At 39.6% G+C, this 16,797-nt stretch overlaps 1 non-coding gene and 1 pseudogene across 1 annotated transcript; both read right to left on the bottom strand.

Annotated features, from left to right (window-relative positions):
• Positions 1 to 5,016: 5,016 nt before the first annotated feature.
• On the bottom strand, positions 5,017 to 9,765 carry LOC118995718 (heterogeneous nuclear ribonucleoprotein A1-like; annotated as a pseudogene).
• LOC118995883 (U2 spliceosomal RNA) lies at positions 8,720 to 8,910 on the bottom strand. Its single transcript, XR_005068374.1, has one exon. It is a non-coding gene; the product is annotated as a U2 spliceosomal RNA (small nuclear RNA).
• Positions 9,766 to 16,797: the final 7,032 nt, after the last annotated feature.

The following is a 16,797-nucleotide window of genomic DNA, read 5'->3' as shown; positions in this document are numbered from 1 at the left end:
CACACATGATGTGCTGGGCCAAGTGACCCTCCATCAACCAATGATAGGGAAGGAACCACAAAAGAATGACCCAACAACAATAAAAATCCTATTGTATCCAGAAAATCAACATAAAGGACATCCCAAGAACATCCCATTTAGGTAGTTAAGGACACTACACGAATGAACCTCACAGGCCTCTCACTACAGGAGTTCACACCTCCAAGTCAGAAATTCAAAACTGATTAATTTAAGGAACAGGAGCAAATGAGAGGAGTCCCACTAACAATGGGAAGACAAAGAAACAACCTTCAATCAAAAGCAAACAAGGAATCCTCAGAAAGACTTCTAGATGAAACAGAGGCAAGTCAACTATCAAACATTGAGTTCAAAATGATGGTTACAAGGAAACTCAATGAAATCAGATCAAATGACAAAAACTACAAGGAAATTAGAAGAAACTTCTTGCAAATTATATCAGCCTAGAAAAGGACATAGAGGCAATAAACAAGGGCCAAGAAGAAATGAAGAATACCATTTCTGAATTAAAGAACACAGTAGAACTCATCAAAATTAGGCTCAGTGAAATGGAGTGTTGAATCAGTGAGCTGGAGCACAAAATAGGAAAACACTCCCAAAAACAGCAAGAAAAGGAAAACAGACTAAAAAGGACTAAAAAGGAATGAGCAGGAGTTAAAGAAATGCAGGAAAATTTGAAATGGAACAATATCTGTAAAACAGATAGAAGAAGAGAAACAAGGGAGGCAAAACCTGTTTTGAAAGTAGTGATGAAAACTTCCTAATTTGATGAGAGAAAAAGCCACACAAGTCAAGGATACAGAGAGGGTTCCAATCACAAGGAACCTGATTGGGCAAACAGGCCCACTGTGAGATACATCATAAATATAGTGGCAAAATTTAAAGACAAAGAGAGGATCTTAAAGACAGCAAGAGAGAAACAGGAAGTAACACAAAAGGGAACCCCGATAAGGCTAGCAGGTGACTTCTCAGCAGAAACATTACAGGCCAGAAAATAATGGCTAGAAATGTTCTGAGGTATGAAAAACAAAAGTCTGCAACTGACACTACTCTATCCAGCAAGGCTCTCAATTAAATTGAGAGGCTGAATAAGGAGATTCCCATGCAAAAGAAGGCTGAAAGAATACACTTCTACAAAACCAGCACTACAAGGTATGCTAAAGGGGGCACTGTAAGACAAGAATGAAAACCAGTGAGTGAGAAAGGAAAACAGGTTTAAAGGGAGTGAAAAGGCAGTGAATGAGAACCTATCAATAATAACTTTGAGTGTAAATGGATTCGATGCTCTAATCAAAAGATATAGGATAGCTGAATGGATAAGAAAACATGATCCACACTCATGTTACCTACAAGAGACCCACCCGAGAACAAAAGACCTCCAGAGACTGAAAGTGAAGGGCTGGAAAGAAATATCCCATGTAAATGAACAGGGAAAAAAGGTTGGGGTAGCATACTTACATTTGTCAAATTAGAATTCAAAACAAAGGTCATAAAAAGAAACCTAGAAGGACATTTCATTATACTCAAGGGGAGAATCTGTATCAAGAAGATAGAAACAGTATAAACATATATGCACCCAACATAGAAGAACCCAACTACACCAGGGTAATTTTGGAGGAAATAAAAATATGTGAAGACAGCAACACACGGAGACCAGGGGATTTAACATCCCACTGTCAAAAATGGATAGATCTTCCAAACAAAATATCAACAGGGATATTGCAGCATTGAACAATGCTCCAGATAAGATGGAGTTCACTGATATGTCTGTGTGTGTGTGTGTGTGTGTGTGTGTGTGTGTGTGTCCTTTCAACCTAAAGGAGGAAAATCCACATTCCAATCAAATGACATGGAACATTTTCAAAGACAGACCACATGACAGGATACAAATCAAGTCTCAACAATTTAAGAAAATTGAAATCACATCAAGCATCTTCTTAGATCCCAAGGGCTGGAAACCAGAAACCAACCCTGAGGAAAAAAATCAAAAACCCTAAAAATCAGTGAGGTTGAAGAGCATGGTATTAAACAATGAATGAGTTAAGAATGACATCGAGGACAAAATCATAATGTTTCTGGAAACAAATGAAAATGAACTCACTACAGTCCAAAACTCATGGGACACAGAAAAGGGAGTCCTGAAAGGGAAGTTCATAGTGATACCAGACTACCTAAAATAGATAGAAACATCTCCAATCAACAACCTAACCCTACAGCTACAAGAACTGGAGGAACAATAACAAAGACAGCCCAGAGCAAGTAGAAGGAAGGAAAGAAACAAGATCACAGCAAAATTAAATGACATACAGACTAAAGGAACAATTCTGAGAATCAATAAATCCAGGAGCTGGTTCTGCTGAAGAGGGTCAACAAACTTTTCAGCAGACTCATCAAGAAAATAAAAGAAAGGACCCAATGAAACACAATTAGAAATGAAAGAGGAGTGATTGCAACTGACACCACAGAAATATTCAGGATTATAGGAAAGGACTACAGAGGAGTATATGCCAAGAACTATGACAACCTAGGTAAAATGGACAAGTCTCTAGAAAAATATAATCTTCTAAAACTGAATGAAGAAGCAGAAAGCCTGAACAGACCAATACCAACTGGTGAAATCAAAACAGTCATTAGAAAGCTCTGACACACAAAAGCCATGAATCAGATGGTTTCAGAGGAGAATTTTACAAAGCATTTAAGGAAGATTTAGCCCCATTCTTCACAGACTATTCCAACAAATCCAAGAAGACGAAGACTCCCAACCTCTTTTTATGAAGTGAGCATAACCCTGAACCCAAAACCAGATAAAGACACAGCAAAGAAAGAAAACTATAAGCCAATATCGCTGATGGACATACATGCTAAAATCTGCAACAAAATACTGGCAAACTGCATCCAGGAATACATTAAAAAGCCATACACCATGATGAAGTGGGATTTATCCCAGGGATGCAAGGATGGCATGATATTCACAAATCAATAAATGTAATACATCACATGAAGAAAACAAAGGACAAAAGTCACAGGATCACAGGCCTACAATGGACACTACACTATCCAGCAGGCTCTCAATTAAAATGGAAGGCCAAATAAAATCTACTGGGACAAAGGAAGGCTAAAAGAATATAACTCCACCAAACCAGCACTGCAAGCTATGCTATAGGGACTGCTTTAAGATAACAACAACAACAACAACAACAAAAAAAAAAACAGAGAGAAAAAAACCCAAAAGTACAAAGGGAGTAAAAAGGCAGTGAATAATTACCTATCAATAATAACCTTAAATGTAAATCACATATACACAATGGAGTTCTATGCAGCAGAAATAAAGAAGGGGCTCCTACCCTTTACAAAAGCATGCATGGAACTGGAAAACATTATGCTGAGTGAAATAATCCAGATGTTGAAAGACAATTACCATATGATCTCACCTTTAACAGGAAGCTAAACAACAAAACAAACAAGCAAGCAAAGTATAACGAAAGACACTGAAATAGAGAACAGGCAGACATTGACCAGAGGGGAGAGGGGAGGGAATTTCAGGGGAAAAGGGGAATGATTTACAGGAACTAGTGTAAAGGACACACAGACAACAACTAAGGGTGGTGGAAATGGGAAGAAGGTGGGGAGCACTGGGGGTGGGTGGGCTGGGATTGGATTAAAGATAGAAAACTGTACTTGAACAACAATAAAAATTTTAAAAAACCTGCCAGAAAAAGAAATAATAACCTTAAATATAAGTGGATTAAATGCTCCAATAAAAAGACATAGAATAGCTGAATGGGTAAGAAAACATGACCCAAACATATGCTGCCTACAACAGGCCCACCTCAGAACAAAAGACCTACACAGACTGAAAGAGAAGGTCTGGAAATGAATATTCTAACAAATGGACAGGACAAAGAAGGTGGAGTAGCGATACTCATATCATACAAAATAGACTTCAAAACAAAGGCCATAAAAAGATAACCAGAAGGACACATCATAATACTCAAGGAAAGAGTCCATTAAGAAGACATACATATTATAAACATTATAGCACAGCCCTGGCTGGTGTAGCTCAGTGGATTGAGCACAGCCCTGCGAACCAGAGGATTGCGGTTCAATTCCCAGTTGGGGCACATGCCTGGTTTGCAGGCCAGTTCCCTACAGGCCAACTCCCAGCAGGGGGTGCACAAAAGGCAACCATACATTGATGTTTCTCTCCCTCTCCCCTCCCCCTCTAAAGGTTAATAAATAAATAAACAAATAAATAATTTTAAATTAAAAAAAAACATTATAGCACAAAAGGTAAAACATTGGAAGCTGATCCTAACTTAGGTGTATTTGAGAATTCACCAAAGCATAGAAGACATGCTTATGCTGTATCACAAGCTGTCTAATCTGAAGAAAAAGGCAGCACTGTTCAAACTGCACTTGTGAAATTTATAAAGATATAAAACACTAATTCTTAATGTATCTAGAGTTTAAACTACAGAATACTAGACCAATGTGAGTTTACTACTTTATCATTTCTGATACATTGTAACCACAAGATGATTTTTGTTTTTTTTAAAGATATTTATTCACCACCATCAAGAGAGTACATTGAGCAATCAACAGCATGGGTGGAAAGGAAAGAAAAAAGGAAAGGAAAGGAAAGGAAAGGAAAGGAAAGGAAAGGAAAGGAAAGGAAAGGAAAGGAAAGGAAAGGAAAGGAAAAAGGAAAGGAAAAAGGAAAGGAAAAAGGAAAGGAAAAAGGAAAGGAAAAAGGAAAGGAAAAAGGAAAGGAAAAAAGGAAAGGAAAAAGGAAAGGAAAAAGGAAGGGAAGAAAGAAAGAAATGCTTTATACTTCCCACAGAACAGAAACTAAAATAACCTGTTATACAATTAGTCACAAGTAGAGTTCTGGTGGTTTTTGCCCATTCACATGAGTATTGTCTGAAACAGGTCTTCTCTGCAGCAACTAGGCCCTGCTACCACTGTGCTTGGCTGAGTTCACAAATCTCTTGTGACCTGTGCCTACCTAACCTGTCACTTCTCTGGCTCTCCTCTCCTACTAAGCTTTGTTTGTAGCAGTAATTCAAACCTTCTGCCATGGCTACAGCTCCTGCTGCAACCGCCACAGCCACCTTGACTTTGTGTTTTGGCAAAGTATTGACCTCCACTGCCATAGGGGGCAGAGCTTCTGCCTCCAAAGTTTCCTCCTTTCATGGGTCGAAAATTTGATGACTGATTCTTGAAACTGCCAGAATGACTGTAGCTTCCATCGCCTTTAAAATTGCTTCCATCATTACCAAATCCATTATAGCCATCCCCACTGTCACCATATCCACCACCACTACAGCCACCACCCAAGCCACCTCGACCAGTGACGTTTTCTCCACGAACACCTCCAAAGTTTCCAGAACCACTTAGACCTCTGTGGCTGGATGAAGCACTAGCCATCTCTTGCTTAAATAGGGCCTCCCTTACTTCTCAGTTGTGGCCACTTCCAGCATGTTATTTCTGAGTGACAGTGTTGTCTACAGAGTCATGGTCATCAAAGGCTGCAAAAGCGAAACCTCTCTTTTTGCTGCTGCCTCAGTCAGTCATGATTTCAATCACTTCAACTGTCCCACACTGTTCAAAGTCATCTCTAAGCTGATGTCCTTCAGTGACTTCTTTAATACCACCTACAAATATCTTTCTCACAGTGAAGTGGACACCCAGTCTTTGAGAATCTTCTCTTTAGACAGCTGTCTTTGGTTCCACAGCTCTTCCACCCACCTTGTGTGGCCTCGTATTCATGGCGGCATCCACGTCCTCCACAGTGCCATATGTGACAAACCCAAAGCCTCTGGAGTATTTGGGTGCTTGGATCTCTTATCACCACACAGTCTGTGAGTGTTCTAATTGCTCAAAATGGCTCCTCAGACTCTCATTTTCTGCTTCAAAACTCAAACCTCCAATAGCTTTCAGAGCTTTTCCAGCTCTTGGGGAACTCTTCCATAGATAATGATGACTGCAGGAGAGGGGACTTCAGTGATGTTACTCAGCGGCATCCATGGGCAGAGAGGAGTAATCTAATGAAAGTATCTCCACAAGAAGAGTTTCTAACCATTTAGCAAACACTTCCAAATGTCACAGAATGATTGTAATTTTCTCACTTAGTAGGACTCATTTGAAGTTTCAATTTGAATGGTCATTTTTACCACTCCGTACTATTGATTGAATGGTCACCATTACCACCCCATACTATCAGCCTGTATAGTAAGAATGTATTATTCAATGATATTATCAACAGCAAACATTTATCAAGAGCATCCTGGTTCCTAATTAACTCACAGAAATTCACCACACCTGTTATTCAAAACTCAAGATAGAAATACTCTGGCCTGCTGTCCTTCAGCTCTTCTATTATTTGCTTCCCAGATTCAATGAACCATCTACACCTGCAAATCTTTTCTGTTACTACTCCCAAGTTCTGCCCACATTCAAGTGTCTTCACCTCAAAGGTGGAAAAACAAAATTATGTTATCCAACCTTTGCAAAAAAGAGCTGGGGAATGACTGACTGGCATGCCCAGCATGGCACAGTTAATCAATCAGGAGCAACAGGGCCACTAAAACACAGTTCTGCTTCCAATATGCACAATGATGCTTCTGTAGAAGTAGGAAAACAAAACCTAAGTTAATTAGGTTTGAAATGTTTGAAACCTAATTAACTTGGGTTTTGTTTGATTGCACAAAACAAGTAGCAGAGAAAAAATATTCCATATTTTATGACCCTCTCATTACTTGGATATTTTAAATCATCTGTATTCAGAGTTTTCTTGTAACACCAGTAGAACTTAATAAGAAATATTCAAACATTTCACATTTCAATGTATCCTGGGCGGGATCCTGGGACAGCAAATGGACATTTGGCAAAAACTAAGACAATGTGAGTGCCCTGGCTGAGGTAGCTCAGTGGATTGAGTGTGGGCCTGTGAACCACCCAATTGCAGTTCAATTCCCAGTCAGGGCACATGCCTGGGTTGCAGGCCAGTTCCCAGCAGGGGACTCACGAGAGTCAACTGTACATTGATATTTCTCTCCTTCCCTTCCCCTCTAAAAATAAATAAATAAAATCTTTAAAAAAAAGAAAAAAGAAAATGTGAGTATACTAGAGACTTCAGTTAGTAATGTGAGTATACTATACACTTCAGTATGCGTCACTATTGGTTCATTAATTGTGAAAAATGTCTCACACTAATGTAAAATAACAGGAAATTGAGTAGGAGGTGCAAGGGAATTCACAACCTCCCTGTAAATCTACAGCCATGGTAGCATAAAGATTTCTTTAAAAAGTTATTGTGCATACTCTTTACCTAACACAAACATTTTATTAGTGTTGGCATATAATGAAATTTTTGAACCACAGGTACTGTATGTAGTGATTTCTATTCTCTAGAGTAGTGATTCTTAAGTTACACCCTGCAGAATCTATTACTAAGGGAAGTGTGAAAGCCACTCTCTAGTCTAAAGGACAGTAAGGGGCATGATTTGAGGAATATTCCAATTTATAATTCCTCAAAACAGAAAGAGCACCAGACTGAGAATAAAAAAAAAACAACCCTGCATTCTAATACTGAATTAGTAACCAATTATGTAAAACACTTCATTTCTTTAAGCCTGTTTTCTCATCTGCAAATAAGAGCACCCAAGTATGTTTCAGCTTAAAGGTCACAGTCCAACTAGAATATTTTTCCCAAAATGTTTCGCCTACTAAAAGTAAAATATATGATTTAGATAACACACATTAGGCCAAATAGTATTTGTATTTCAATACAGGCCAAAAAGTATTTGTTGGATTTTTTTCTGTCTTTTTGGCCTATTATCAGGCAACTACTGTATTCTTATCAAGAGTATCTTGACATAAATAAAAAGTGTATATTACAGCCATCTAACTCACCTATTTCTACATTTCAAGCTATACCACATTTATTTCACAAATATACAGGTATTGTGTACCTCCTTTGCTACCAAGAAGCAAACAATACAAAATATAGCTAATAAAAAGTATAATTTAAAAATAGTTTCAAAATATGTTCCAAAGTTTTTTCTGCCCTTATCTCTTTCCCATTTCCATAACACTGTCAATGGCAGAAAGCATGGAAAATGCACAAATGTAATAATATTAAATACACCAGGGCAAATTTTTAGCAACAGTTTAAAAAAAAAATCTCAGTTGTTTAAGAAAGCTCATTAACTGCCAAATAGAACTTTTCATTACTCTGAATTTCAAATTTCATAAATCCAAAAACAGAATTAAACCGCAACAATAACAAGACTAAATATCAACTGGAAAATGCAGACTCCCGATGTTAAAATACCCGAATAATCTAGCAGCAACTACTATAGATTCCTATTGGACTTCCACAAATGACTAAGTGTAGTTAACAAAAACTACCTGCCATAAACATCACGTAATAGTTGGTCCTTTCAAAATTATTTTCATACTCTCATGTTCAATGTTTGAGAAAAAACATCATGTTTATATAAACAATGCAATCCATAAAATGAAAACCATCAATCAAATTAAAATGTACCATTTTATTACTTAATTTTCAATAATCTACAGGTACTAAGTACAATTCTCAAAAGGTAATGGCTCCATCACAAGCACACTCGATTTCCAACACCAAGCACAGTAATTGAAGTTGTAGCACTAAAAGGTCACTTTTTCTTGGTCCCCCTGAAGAAGGTGCACCATTTCCAGAAGGACCACAATACCAGGTCGATCCTCGGAGTGGATGGAGCAAGCTCCTGTTCCACCTGCCAGCTCCAAAATTCCATTTAAGAGAATGTCCTCAGAGAGAGGAGGTGTCAGATATTAAACTGATAATAACACATACTAAACTTGATCTCAGCCAAAAGGCCCAGAATGAAGAAAAGGTCACTTGTTCAATAAGCCTTGCCTCATTAGGTGCTCTGACCCAAAGTGTACTGAAATATTTCCCCAACACTAGTAGCATTGAAACTCTTACCACCTTTGACATCTGAAAATAATAAAGGTGAGATTTAAAACAACTATTTTTAAAGATGTATGTAGACTGTATCCTTAGGTATTACTTTAAAAGTACCAATCGCAATACACTGAAGGCTTCCATTTCAGCACATGATTTGAAAATTATTTTTATTATGCAATGAGAGCATGAAATATTAAACCACACTGTTCTATAATCTGGTTTCCAAAGGTCATCGTATTAATATTTTAAGTAGTAGATCCTACAATTTTGAACTTAACATTTTTTAAATGGTCAAATTTTTAAAATCTTATCATTTAAACTTACTTTCAAAGTCTGTGCTCATAGGAAACTAAACACTGCATACAGGAGTTGAGCAGCTTCTCTCAGCAACCAATGTTCTTCATTTCACCTTCATTTTCTTCTGAGCTTGTATTTTGTTTGCACTGCAGTTTTCCACTTAATGAAAAAAAGATAATATGCACCACATTAGGTAAGAATAGTCAGCTTTCCGTTAACACAAAGAGCAACAGTCCTCTTCCCCTTAGTCTTCTCCTTCTCTACTCACATCGAGTACAGTCCCGGGGAAGCAGACCTCCCTCCACTTCCCCAAGGATGCTGGGTTACGAGGCACCGCCTGGACTGTCTCACCTTCAGACCCCCCTTGGGCCTTTCCACCTCCCTCCCGCACCATCTTCTCCCTAAAATTTCCACAGGTACCCGCAGGAACCTGCGTGTGTGCCTGGGCCTGGGTCAGCCGGGCCCAGGATGGCCAGCATGGCGCGGCTGAAGCGTGAATGTGAAGGGTCCACACTGACGACCGCCCCCCTGACAGTGGGGCCGAACACTCCCTGATCCAGGGCTTCTCCCCACCAGGAGTCTGAGAGCAGAGAAGTCGCATTCTGGCTACAGGAACTTGGTCAGAATCCAGCTGCCAGCTGCAGATGGAGGGGCAGAACCCGGTCAAAGTAAGAAATCAACCAGTCCAGCCCACGAACTGACCGGTGGAGACCAGAAATGGTTGTATTGAAACCGTGTCATTTCAAAGCGTTCCAACATTTCTTTTCTCTTTTCTCCAAGGAAAATGAACTAGATGGCAGAAAATCGAGCGGTCTTTCCACATTCATTTCAACCATCACAAAACTGTCCTGTCCAAAGCACACTTACTTGCATGTCTTTATTGGGATATGCTTTTCTCTTGGAAAAGGAACACACGAGAAAACGCTATTCTATAAGCTTCTTGTCATTCAAATATCTCATACACCTGTGCCAGCCTTCACCAATTGGCTATCAATAAAGAACTTCAGTAGCTGAATCTGTCTCACTCACTCCACTAAACTGATATGGTAGGAAGATTCTTTACCCAGGGCTGAAAAGAGATGGCCCAATCTGATATACCTCTCTTTTCATCTCATACTCACATGAGAACACTAATATGATGACAAACAGTGTAGATGGCATTTGCTGAAAACGCGCTTCAGACAAAGTATTGTTCCTTCTTGTGATTTGGAGGACTGAAATCTCAGCACTACTGTGTGATCAGATGGAATGCCCATGGATCCCGCAACGTGTACTTTTACTTTCCCTATCACGTAACACTCACAAATCTGTAGCGGCCAATTTATGTAGTACAACAAACTTACATTTCTCAGTTAGGCTACAATTTTCTCATACAAGAAAATGATTTGCAGAAAACTTTGGTCTAGAAGTTTCCTCTATTTCACAGATAGAATGCTCCTGTGCAAGCACTCATACGTTGGGCACAAGTGATTTGTTGGATTTTTTGGTGTAATAATATTTACCAAAAGTGTGACCGTGCACAAAAACACTTGAACAGAAGTGCCGGGAAAGTCTAAGTGATGAGAAGAGCTTTGCGTTTGTGTACTTCTAAAATGAGTTCGCTGCATTATGGGTGGAAACAACTCAGACAGAGTTTCCCTCTAACAAGCTTTGTAAGGTACTTGCTCATTCCCAAGAGATTTCGAAGGTTTCCAACAATCCATAATGGTTCCAACGGAGAGAAACTTACTTGCTTAAAAGAAGTAAACTGTTCATCTCCTTTTCGTTTTGACATTCACAAACGGTTATGTTCAAATCAGGTACTGCACAGTACATGAATGTCTTAGCTTCCTCCTTATTTTCTATGGGAATAAATGCCTTTGAGGGAACCTTTCAGTGGAAGCTCTCTTACTTTATTTTTGTTAATTTTTTTGTAAATTTAATTCTTGTTCAAGTACAGTTTTCTGTCTTATATTCCCAGCCCTGCCCCCTACAGTGCTCCCCACCTCCCTCCCATTTCCGCCCCCCACCTTAGTTATTGTCTATGTATGCTTTATACTTGTTCATGTGAGTGCTTCCCCTTTTCCCCTGTGATTCTTTCCCCTCTCCCCTCTGGTCCCTGTCAGCCTATTCTGTATTTCAGTGTCTTTGGTCATATTTTGCTTGCTTGTTTGTTTTGTTGTTTAGATTCCTGTTAACAGTGATATCATATGGTATTTGTCTTTCACCTCCTGGCTTGTTTCACTCAGCATAATGCTTTCCAGTTCCATCTGTGATTTTGCAAAAGGTAGGAGCTCCTTCTTCCTTTCTGCAGCATAGAATTCATTGTGTAAATGTACCATATTTTTTTGATCCAGTCATTTACTGATAGGCATCTAGGTTGCTTCCAATTCTTGGCTATTGTAAATTGTGCTGCTATGAACATTGGGGTGCTCCATGGGCATTCCATCTGATCACACAGTAGTGCTGAGATTTCAGTCCTCCAAATCACAAGAAGGAACAATACTTTGTCTGAACAATACTTTGTCTCAAAGTATTGAGACAATACTTTGTCTCAATCCATAGGTTCTTTTGGATTGATGCTTCAGGGTTCTTAGGATATACTCCTAATAATAGAATTGCTGGGTCAAAAGGCACATTCATTTTTAGTTTTCTTAGAAAATTCCATACTGTTTTCCATAGTGGTTGTACCAGTCTGCAATCCCACCAGCAGTGAACTAGGGTCCCTTTTTCACTTTAAAAATGACACGGTCTTTCGCATCTGTTGACACATCTCTTTTTTCAGCAAGAAAACGTGATTTTAACTGCTTTTTCTCTACTTTCCAACTTAGTAAGAAAGTGACAATTGGGGAATACTTGCACATAAGTGACAAATGCAATGTGTATGATCACAAACATCATTCCCCTTAGCTTGTCTGAAATGAGACACTTGTCCTGGATGTATACACACTGCCCAAATTATTTGCTCAGAAGCAGTTGCATTAAAACTGCATCTTTCCAGCGTGATTTCAAAGGGTTCCAACACTTCTTTTCTCTTTTCCCCAAGGAAAATGAACTAGGTGACAGAAAATCGAGTGTTCCTTTCACACTCATTTCAACCATCACAAAACTGTCCTGTCCAAAGCACACTTACTTGCCTGTCTCTATTGGGATACGCTTTTCTCTTGGAAAAGGAACACACAAGAAAACGCTATTGTAGAAGCTTCTTGTCATTCAAATATCTCATACTCCTATGGCAGCCTTCACCTTTTGCCTATCAATAAAGAACTTCAGTAGCTAATTCTGTCTCACTCACTCCACTAAACTGATATGGTAGAAAGATTTTTCAACTGACGACTGTAAAGAGATGGCCTAATCTGATACACCTCTCATCTCATCTTCTACTCAAATGAGAACACTAATATGGTGACGAACATTGTAGATGGCATTTGCTGAAAACACAATGCCACAACGCAATGTTAGGAAGATTCTTTACCCAGGGCTGAAAAGAGATGGCCCAATCTGATAATACCTTTCTTTTCATCTCATACTCAAATGAGAACACTAATGTGATGACGAACAATGTAGATGGCATTTGCTGAAAACGTGCTTCAGACAAAGTATTGTTCCTTCTTGTGATTTGGAGGACTCAAATCTCAGCACTACTGTGTGATCAGATGGAATGCCCATGGAGCCCACAACGTGTACTTTTACTTTTACATTCACCTAACACTCACAAACCTGTGGAGGCCACATTGTGTAATACAGCAAAGTTACATTTCTCAGTTAGGCTGTGATTTTTCTCCTAGAAGAAAATGAACTGGAGAAAAGTATGGTTTGGAAGTATACTTTATTTCACAGATAGTATGCTCCTGTGCAAGCATTCATATGTTGGGCACAAGTGATTTGTTGGATTTTTTGGTGTAATAATATTTACCAGAGACATGACCATGCAGAAAAACAGTTGAACAGATGTGCCGGGGAAGTCTAAGTTATGGGAAGAGCATTGTGTTTGTTTCTCTAAAATGCGTTTGTTGCATTACGGTTGGAAACATTTCAGACAGAGTTTGCCTCAAACAGGCTTTGTATGGAAATTGGTTCCTTGTCTTACCTTTAGAACCAATTCAGACAGTGTTTTCCTAAAGCAAGCTTTGTGAGGGACTTCCTCATTCTCAAGTGATTTCGAAGGTTTCCAACAATTCATAATGTTTCCACCTGAGAGAAATTCACTTGCTTAAAGAAAGTGAACCATTCTTCTTTTTTTTTTTCATTTTGACAGTCCCAAACTGTGTTTTTCAGAGCACCTTATGGACTTTACTTGCTTGTGTTTTTTGGGACATGCTCTTTTCTTGGGAGGAAAAAATCACATGGGAAAACTTTACCCTAGGAGCTTCTTGTCATTCCAATATCACATAGTCCTGTGCTAGTGTTCATAAATTGACTATGAATAAAGCAATCAGTAGCTGATTTTTTCTCACTCACTCCACAGAGTTGTTATTTTAGGAAGATTCTCCACCTGAGTGCTGAAAAGATATGGCACTATATGAGACACCTCTCATTTCATCTTCTACTCATATGAGAACACTAATATGATGATGAGCAGTGGAGATGCAATTTGTTGAGTACTCACTTTGTAAGAAATATAGTCCCTCCCACCTTGTGATTTGGAGGACCGAAAACTCAGCACTACTGTGTATTCAGATGGGATGCCCATGGAATCCCCAATGTGTACCTGTACTTTTACATTCGTTTAACACTCACAAACCTGTAGAGGCCAATTTATGTAGTACAGCAAACTTACCTTTCTTAGTTAGGCTATGATTTTCTCCTAGAAAAAAAGTCACTGGAGGAAACTATGGGTTAGAAATTTCCTCTATTTTGCAGATAGCACAGTCCTATGCAAGCATTAATATTTTTGATACAGTGATTTGGTAGTTTTTTGGCTGTAATATTCACCAGAAATGTGACACTGCAGAAATATCACTTCAACAGGGATGTTAGGAATGTCCGCATTTGGGGGACAGCATTGTTTGTGTACTACTGAAAAGAGTTCCATGTCTTACCTGTAGAAACAATTCAGACAGACTTGCCTAAAACAGGTTTTGTGAGAGACTTTCTCATTTCCCAGTGTTTTCCAAGTTTTCCAACAATTCATATTTGTTCCAACTGAGAGATATTCACTTGCTCAAAGGAGGTAAATCATTCATCTCCTTTTTATTTTGAGGGTCACAAACTGTTTTGTCCAAGTCAGGTACTGCACAGTACATGCATGTCTTAGTTTCATTGTTATTTTCTACAAGAAGGAAAGCTCTGGAGGAAAGTGTACTGTGGAAGCTCTTCTACTCTAAAGGTGACATCGTCTTATGCATCTGTTGACACATTTCAGAAAGAAAACATGATTTTAGCTGCTCTTTCACTCTCCAACTTACTAAGACAGTGACATTCCAGGAATATTTCAGCAGAAGTGATAAGTGCACTCTGTACTATCAGAAACATCATTCCCTTCAGCTATTCTGAAATGAATCTATTGTCCTGGACTTAGAAATACTGCCAAAGTTGTTTGCTCAGAACCAGTTGTTTCGAAAGAGTGTCTTTCCAGCGTGATCTCAAAGGGTTCAAACCATTCTCTTCTGTTTTCTCCAAGGAAAATGAACTGGGTGGCAGAAAGTTGACCATTCATTTTCCATTCATTTTGAGCTTCACAAACTTGTTTTGTCCAAAGTACCTGATGGACTGTACTCTTGGAAAAAAGAAAACACACGAGAAAACTTCACCCTAGAAGCTTCTTGTCATTCCAATATCACATAGTCCTATGCTAGCATTCACCAACTGGCTATCAATAAAGAAATTCAGTAGCTGATTCTTTCTCACTCACTCCACAGAATGGATATGTTAGGAAGATTCTTCAACCAAGGGCTGAATAGATATGGCACTATCTGAGATACCTCTCATCTCCCGACGATCAGATCTGTACCTCTCAGCAGTACTTTGTGGCATTTTAGTTGCAGTGTTTTCCATAGGAATTGGTGCCCCTCACATAGATAGCAAGCAGCACTTGGGGAGGGACCAAGGTGAGAATGATGGGCAGTTTATTTCCCATGAGGTTCCTGCTTATCTTCGCCCCACCATTTCCAGGGCATTTTGTTCCAGGCTGGGTCCCCATGGGCTGCATCTGTTTGGTCACAGTTTGTCAGCTCAAAGAAGTTTCTTTTCATGACATGTTTCAAACCATCTGTTTCTAATTTATAGTATTCAATAATCTGCCCCCTTTATTTTGAAAATGGTACTGAAATCCCAGGATTAGTCAGCGTGTTCTGTGAGTGGGTTTCTGCTGGTGGAAACCCTCCCTGGACTGATGACACAGTCACACTCACTGCCACCTTCAGGTGGGCCACTTCTGCTGACAGTGAGTCATGGGCTCCTATTTGCCTTCCACCCTAAGAAGGCTCAAAAATCCATTCCCAGCCTATTGGGTCTCCAGTGGGCCTTTTGTGAAGAATCCCAATGTGGTCACTCTTCTGCTTCAGACAACAGCACACTCTTGAGAAGGGACAGAAGTGTTGTCTTTCAGAGGAAGGCAGAGGGCTCATCCTACCCTCTGGACCCTTAGTTTGCTTTACTCTGTGAGGCCTAGGGAGGAGAATGCTATTTAATTGCATTATCTATGCCTTGCACTTGGCTTTTATTGTTTGGGGGAGAAAATGTGCTTATTGTTACTCAGAAACCACGTCTAGGAGAGGATGGGAACAGGCAGGCTCTCTGTCACCATATCTACCAACCAACTTAAAAACAATGCGAATGGTAAGGCATTTTCACCGTGTACTTAAAAATACTCCTCTCCCCACCAAAAACGATGTTGAGGAGTTATTTTACCATGTTTTTATACATGCCCTAGCAGAGCCAAGGCTTGTGGTGAAAGGTGCACCTTCCCTTTTAACTTGTTACCCAAGCAATCATTTGCTAATGACATTGTTGTGACTTACAGCTTCTTGGAATAAATCCAGTTAAATCCTCTGAGGAAGAAAAGAAAAGGCAGTTACTGGAAGAATGACTCCCTGGGACAGTGCTGAGTCCTTCCACTTGCCCTGGTGTCCCATGCAGGTCCTCACATACCTGCTCCCCCTCAAGCTGCTCTTGTCTGCAAAACCTGCTTCCCCTGAATCTGCTCCTGGCCTGAGAGCTTTCGGGAACAGGCTGGTGTGCTGCTGAGGGAAGCCATTGACCTCTGTGCTTGTTCCTCTCTCATTCCGGTTACCTGCCCTCTTTTGCTCTTATCAAACCTTTGTGTCTGATTTCCCTGCTCCACAAATGAATCATCTCTCCTCATTCCCTCCTCACTTCCTCCCCATCTTAAGACACAGTGAGATCATTTTCTTCCCACCGGTAAAGCCAGAGCCCTAGATGAGAACTTGGGCTGCTGTGTCGTCAGAGCTCTGTGACCTTGTGTGACATTGACTCTTGTAGTTATTTTTTCTCATCTGTTTAACAAGGAGACCAGATCAGATGACTTTTCTCTCCCATTCTAGCTAAAAGCTGCTAGATGAAATGCAGAA

Source organism: Sturnira hondurensis, unplaced genomic scaffold, assembly GCF_014824575.4.
Source record: "Sturnira hondurensis isolate 20B ecotype Veracruz unplaced genomic scaffold, ASM1482457v3 Scaffold0010428, whole genome shotgun sequence".
Lineage (NCBI taxonomy): Eukaryota > Metazoa > Chordata > Mammalia > Chiroptera > Phyllostomidae > Sturnira > Sturnira hondurensis.
Note: the sequence above shows the minus strand (reverse complement) of the source record. Positions and strands in the feature narration are given on the sequence as shown.